This window comes from Podarcis erhardii (genome assembly GCF_964252035.2).
Source record: "Podarcis erhardii genome assembly, chromosome: 8".
Classification (NCBI taxonomy): Eukaryota; Metazoa; Chordata; class Lepidosauria; order Squamata; family Lacertidae; genus Podarcis; species Podarcis erhardii.
The window spans coordinates 87,592,890-87,599,124 of NC_138499.1; the positions used below are offsets into that span (position 1 = coordinate 87,592,890).

The 6,235-nt window shown below is 47.2% G+C and overlaps 1 long non-coding RNA gene across 1 annotated transcript; it reads right to left on the reverse strand.

The window, feature by feature from the left end:
* Nucleotides 1–659: 659 nt before the first annotated feature.
* On the reverse strand, nt 660–3,510 carry LOC309347952. The gene is made up of 3 exons (XR_014159069.1): nt 3,482–3,510; nt 1,121–1,210; nt 660–1,004 (listed from the first exon to the last, which is right to left on the reverse strand). It is a non-coding gene; the product is annotated as an uncharacterized lncRNA (long non-coding RNA).
* Between the last annotated feature and the right edge of the window lie 2,725 nt (nt 3,511–6,235).

Genomic DNA, 6,235 nt, shown 5'->3' on the forward strand with positions numbered 1-6,235 from the left:
CACCACGTAAATCTGCTTAACCCTCATATTTTGAAACAATCTGAAAGATGCTGTTGGTGACTTACAGATTAACCAACCCCAACCCCCAACAAATCATGCTGAAGAATTTGGATGAAGTGGATATATCCCTGCACCCAGCCCAACCCAGAGACACTGCCCTTGTTGGCGGGGCAGTTCCACCAGCAAGAGGTTCCCCACTGTATCTGCCCTAACAAGGGGCACAAGCTACCACTGGCAGCGTTGTTAGCAGCAGCCAATAGGTAAAGGTATCCCTGCCTGTACGGGCCAGTCTTGACAGACTCTGGGGTTGGTGCGCCCATCTCACTCAAGAGGCCGGGGCCAGCGCTGTCCGGAGACACTTCCGGGTCACGTGGCCAGCGTGACAAAGCTGCATCTGGCGAGCCAGCACAGCACACGGAAACGCCATTTACCTTCCCGCCAATAAGCGGTCCCTATTTATCTACTTGCACCCGGGGGTGCTTTCGAACTGCTAGGTTGGCAGGCGCTGGGACCGAGCAGCGGGAGCGCACCCCGCCGCGGGGATTCGAACTGCCGACCTTTCGATCGGCAAGCCCTAGGCGCTGAGGCTTTTACCCACAGCGCCACCCGCGTCCCTAGCAGCAGCCAATAGTAACCCCCAAAAGGGAGTGTTTCAGGGTAGAGGCGGGCTAGAACCCAAATCAGCTGGGCTGCTGCCACATGATAACAAGGGGCCCAACCAGGACCTGGACACCGATATAGTGAGCTGACATTTTCCTCTGCACACCACACCTGCCCTGGCCAGCCCATGCAACAAGGTTCTACAGGTGGCAGCGGCTACTCCATGAAGCCTTGTCATTGCTTTTGAACTAGCCCCCTAAGTTATCTAGATACTAATAACTTGGGGAAACTAAATATGCTACAAGTGACATCAGTGACGTTTGAACATGTAGGTCCTCAACTTACCACTATATGGAAGCTCCTCACTAATTGCTTCATCTACAAGTAATGATGTTTCATAAGTCCTAAAATGAAAGGCAGACTACAGTGAAGTCTTCCCATGACACAAACCTGTGCCATTTTATATCCAAGGAAGGTGAAGCCCCAACCCATTATCAACAAAAGCTTCCAGAAGACTCACCAGCACCGGGCCACATTGCGAACTGTGTAGCCACCTCCTCCTAACACCAGGAGGGGTATGTTGAAACTCTTTACATATTCTACACATTCCCTAGGATTCAAAGTTATAAAATTTAGAAATGAATTCATCTCAAACTTGCTTACATTCATCTATGTGTTGTACATAAACCATCACCCTTCATATGGCTACAAATAGGTTTTGGAAAATTTACAAATAACTAACAACACAGGATCTATTTATTCTGTTGTATGCTCCTGAGCGCGTTAAAAGTGGGAGGTTTATTTCAGACCAGAAAAATATATGCAGCACAAAGAGCCAGTGTGAACTCTCTAAAGTCCTAAATATTGAAAAGGTTGAGTAATGTGTGTTATGTATAAATACAGACAATAACTTATTCTGAGCTAAATGCTGATCTTTCACTACTGACTTGAAAGGTGAAGGTTGAAAAAAAAGTAAAGAGAGCCTAGGTAGGTATGTACTATTAACCCATCAGTACCACCTCAAGGTAATTCTTAGTATAACTGTGGGAGGCATACACAATTAATAAAGAACAACCAAAACCTGTAAACTTTCTGCTTATCTTGTCTTTGTGACAAAGCAGATAATTGTGCAGGTGCGCCTTATAGAACACACCTGCTTACAGAGGGGGACAACTGATCCAAACGTGTTAACAAAAGTGGAACAACAATACCATCATTACTTCAAAGCACAAAATCAACAAAGTTTGACCTAACACTACATTATTGCTCAGAAAATCAGAAACGAATCCTCATGTGCCAGGGTGAGAATCAATCATCAATCAATCAATTTCCTTTATTCGACCGATAGTCAGAAATAAAACACAGAAATAAAACACAATACAGAATTATGAACTAAAACATCATAGGGGTACATGAATAAGGTAGGGCCACAGCACTAAACCTCTCACAGATAACCCACATCAAGGCATTCAATTGTACGTTTCCGACGCTTGAGTGCCAGGAAAAGGAATTTAGCCACTGACAAAGTTGTTTTCCTAGAAGACTTATTTAGCAGATATGCTGTCTGCTTTCCTCTTTGTCGGGGACTAAGCTGGGGTAAGTATGGGGTTATAAGATACTGTCTTAAATCGTTGTAGAAGGGACAGCTCAGTAAAATGTGCTCTGTGGATTCTACCTCACCCAACACACAATAGCATAATCTCTGGTCATATGGGACTCCTCCATATCTTCCCTTCAGAACCGCCGAGTCAAGAACATTCAGCCTAGCCGCGATAAATAGTCTGCGGTATTCCACGTAGTGGATATCCGCCAGGTAGCGAGCTGGAGCAGCTTGGTAGGGTGAGAATCAATTCTCAGAATGGGGAGGGGGAGAGACAGGGTTTCAAACTGCTAACTACCAAGGACCAAAAAAGATGTAACACAGAGATACATTAATGCAGGGAGTCGCCCAAGTTTTTGGAGCAGTGGGCACATTTTGAATTTGGGGGAAGTGCCTGTCACAAAATGACTGCCGTTGGAGCAAAGCACAATTTGAGCAAGTACACGCACTGCTGTTTCCCCCTTCCAGACCTCATGCTTATTGTGGGAAATAAGCTGTGTCCTGCTTGTGGAGATCACATGGCAATTATTTCACACTATTAGGAAAAATAAACAAGGTCGTTCCCCCCACCCCCACAGAACCGTCTCTCACACATACATTACACAAATGCCTCTCCCTCTCTGCCCAAGTGCATCTTTCCCTCTCTCAAAGCACACATTCATCTGTACTTCTTGCTCACATATGTATTTCAGTCTCTCACAGACCATACGCATGACTCTCCCCCTTCCAGCTCTCTCTCATACAAACACACTACACATGCATTTCTCATCCCTCTGCTCAAGTGCATCTCTCCCAATTACACCCAGAACCCCTTCAAGGGGTGAAGCAAGTGGACACCCCCAGCTCCATATTTACTGGCAGGCAACAAGCAAGGAAAGAGGATGGACCACTAGGTGAGCAGAGAAGCAATCCCTGCCACTTCTCCCCCCTCCAAAAGCAACCCCTCAAAAGCAACCAGAATGCAAGGAGGCCAACCCTTCCAGCTTTGCTTTATTTTAAAAGCAGATTTTACTGAAGCAGAACAGGTGGGGGTGTTAAACTTTTTCTCAAACTGTTTTTCAATCACATACACACCAATTAATTCCACTGTGTTTTTCTGCTGCAGGGTTAATAGTCGCTTTGTGGGAGGGCTCAACCTCTCCCTCACCCCTCCAGCACCACTAGTCCAAACAAATGTGAAGCTCCCACAGCTGCCGTTAAACGGTAAAAAAGGTGGGAGATCCAATCACATCCGTTTCAGTTCCAATGTGCCCTTTTACTCAACTCATTAAAGGGACTCACCCATGTCCTCTTATGCTGAGGTTAAAGCAGGGGTAGGCAACCTAAGGCCCGGGGGCCGGATCCGGCCCAATCACTTTCTCAATCTGGCTCGTGGATGGTCTGGGAATCAGCATTTTTTTACATGTGTAGAATGTGTCCTTTTATTTAACATGCATCTCTGGGTTATTTGTGGGCATAGGAATTCATTCTTTCCCCCCCCCCCCAAAATATAGTCCGGTCCACCATATGGTCAGAGGGATGGTGGACCTGGCCTTGTTAAATCAAAGACTGGAGTTCTGGGGAATTCAAAAGCTTTCCACAATTTTGCATCACTTTGCTTGGGTCTAATAAAGGTTTTGCCCAGCTGGGTTATGAAATGCTTTCTTATGGTCGCTGAAGGCAAATACTTCCCGCACCTCCTTTGAGAGCTGGTCAGCCCTTGCTAGGTCAAAACGCAAAGCAGCTCAGATGTATTGCAACCTGTGGAAACTTCACCAAAATGCCAGCAGATAACTCTGGCTGAAGCTCTTGCAAGCAGATCCAGCAAAATGTAAGATTTGCGCTATGATTAGAAAGCTCCTCCCTTGCCAGCAACCTAAATGAAAGAGGAGCATTTGTACAAATAACATCTGTCCACGAGGTGGTGCTAAACTGCCACAAGTGGCAAGGCTGGGCATGAATCATTTTCTCATATAAAAAGGAGGACAATGCCATTTTGGCTATTACTGCCAGCCCAGGTGGGTGTAAGAGCAGCTACTTAGGAAACAATAAATCTGACAACTGGTCTCTAGTTTGACAGATGTGGCCCAAAATTATTTAGAAACTTCTTCAAAACCATAGTGTGCCTTTTAAAAAGTAGCACGGCAGAAAAGAAGCTTTGGGAGCTGCAGTTGGGATCAAAAGAGCAGGCAGAGAACACTGGAACTGGCAGGACCAGTGAGGTTGGAGGTGGCCAATGCAAATATTTAGCACAAAGCATCTTCCTTTGGTTCAGCAGTCCCTGTTGTCACAGTTGCTTCTCTGCTGGAATAAAGGTTGTGGGGCCTCCGTTCTCTCCTTACCGTCCTCCTTTATGAAGAACAGCCAACATTGCAGTTCACACCAGTTTTATCGCAGTTCAGACCTGCTGTCACAATTTCTAGTGTGGGTTCATACCACAATAAGTACTCAGCAGTAAACCCGATTGCATTCCCTGGGCATTGCTCCTTAGTAAGTGTAAGGTAAAGGTAAAGGTATCCCTGCCCATACGGGCCAGTCTTGCCAGACTCTAGGGTTGTGCGCTCATCTCACTCTAGAGGCCGGAAGCCAGTGCTGTCCGCAGACACTTCCAGGTCACGTGGCCAGCGTGACAAGCTGCATCTGGTGAGCCAGTGCAGCACACGGAACGCTGTTTACCTTCCCGCTGGTAAGCGGTCCCTATTTATCTACTTGCACCCAGAGGTGCTTTCGAACTGCTAGGTTGGCAGGCGCTGGGACCGAAAGACGGGAGCACACCCTGCCGTGGGGATTCGAACCGCCGACCATGCAATCGTCAAGTCCTAGGCGCTGAAGTTTTACCCACAGCGCCACCCGCATCCCTTCTTAGTAAGTGTAGCTAGCCTTTAATGTGCTTCACAGGACTATTCACAAAGGACTCCAAAAAAATTCCAGACCTATGCAAAACTATTGTCTCTCCCCCCCCCCCAATTTATCCTCTTCTCTGTCTTCTTTCCAGGATGTGGAATAAAATAGAGGAATATTAAGTGGACCAGCAGTCTGTTCTCAGTGCCTCCCCCCTCTAACAAGGGGACTTGCTAGAAGTCAAACCAAGGTGGCAGCAGCCAGAACAGGGTCTGGGGTCAACAGATCTTAGGGCCTGGCTGTTGCTACTCACAGCACAGATTCATGATTCAGAAATATCTACCAGGCCAAGGGTGGTATATAGATTTGATAAATAAAATAAATAAATGGAATGTCTCGGCCATAGCAATATTTTGGGGTTGGGGGTTGGCTGAGCAGTGCGTAGAACTGGTCAGCCACAGGTTGACAGGAACGACTCCAGGAGCCCCTTTAAGTTTAAACAGAAGTACAATGGGGGGTGGGGGAGGAAATATAGTTTAAAGATTTTTGGTGATTTTTTTGGGGGGGGGATTTTTGTTTGTTTGTTTGTTTTTGCTTGTAACTTTCCCTTTGCAAGGCAGATGCCCTGCTTTGCTCCAATGAGCCCAGCCTTGATTCCCTTCCTCTCACCTGTCTGCTCCAACTCTTCCCCGTCCTGAAAGAAGCACAGAGAAGAACCGTTTTTTCAGGACATCCCCCTGCTTTGGAGTGAGGCAGCTGCGTATGATACTATGTTAGAATATTATATATTAATTTATACCCCGCCAGCCGCCCCCCAACAGACAAGGGCTCAATAAGAACCGCTAAAAACCTAGGGGTGGGGAAACAATCATTAGAACAACTAAACATCAACAATTAAAAACCGTATAATAGTCATGGAAGTTGCTTTGGGAGTCTTTTTGGCTGGAGAGCGGGGTACTGATGCTCTAAAATAAATAATATAAACAATATATATATAAGATCTATTAAAAGCCTGCAATAAGAAGAGCGCGGCCCCTGCCATTAACAGCAGCCCGTTCCCAAAGCGCAGCGCTCAGCCCCGCCACCTCCTCCTTCCAGTCGCCGAAGCCCCGAGAAAACGCCCCGTGGGAAGCGGCGGGGAGGCGGGCAGGGGCGGGCGGCGCTCTGCGGAGCCGGGCGGAGCCAGGCCAGCCGGGCGGCGCGGCAGTTCCGGAC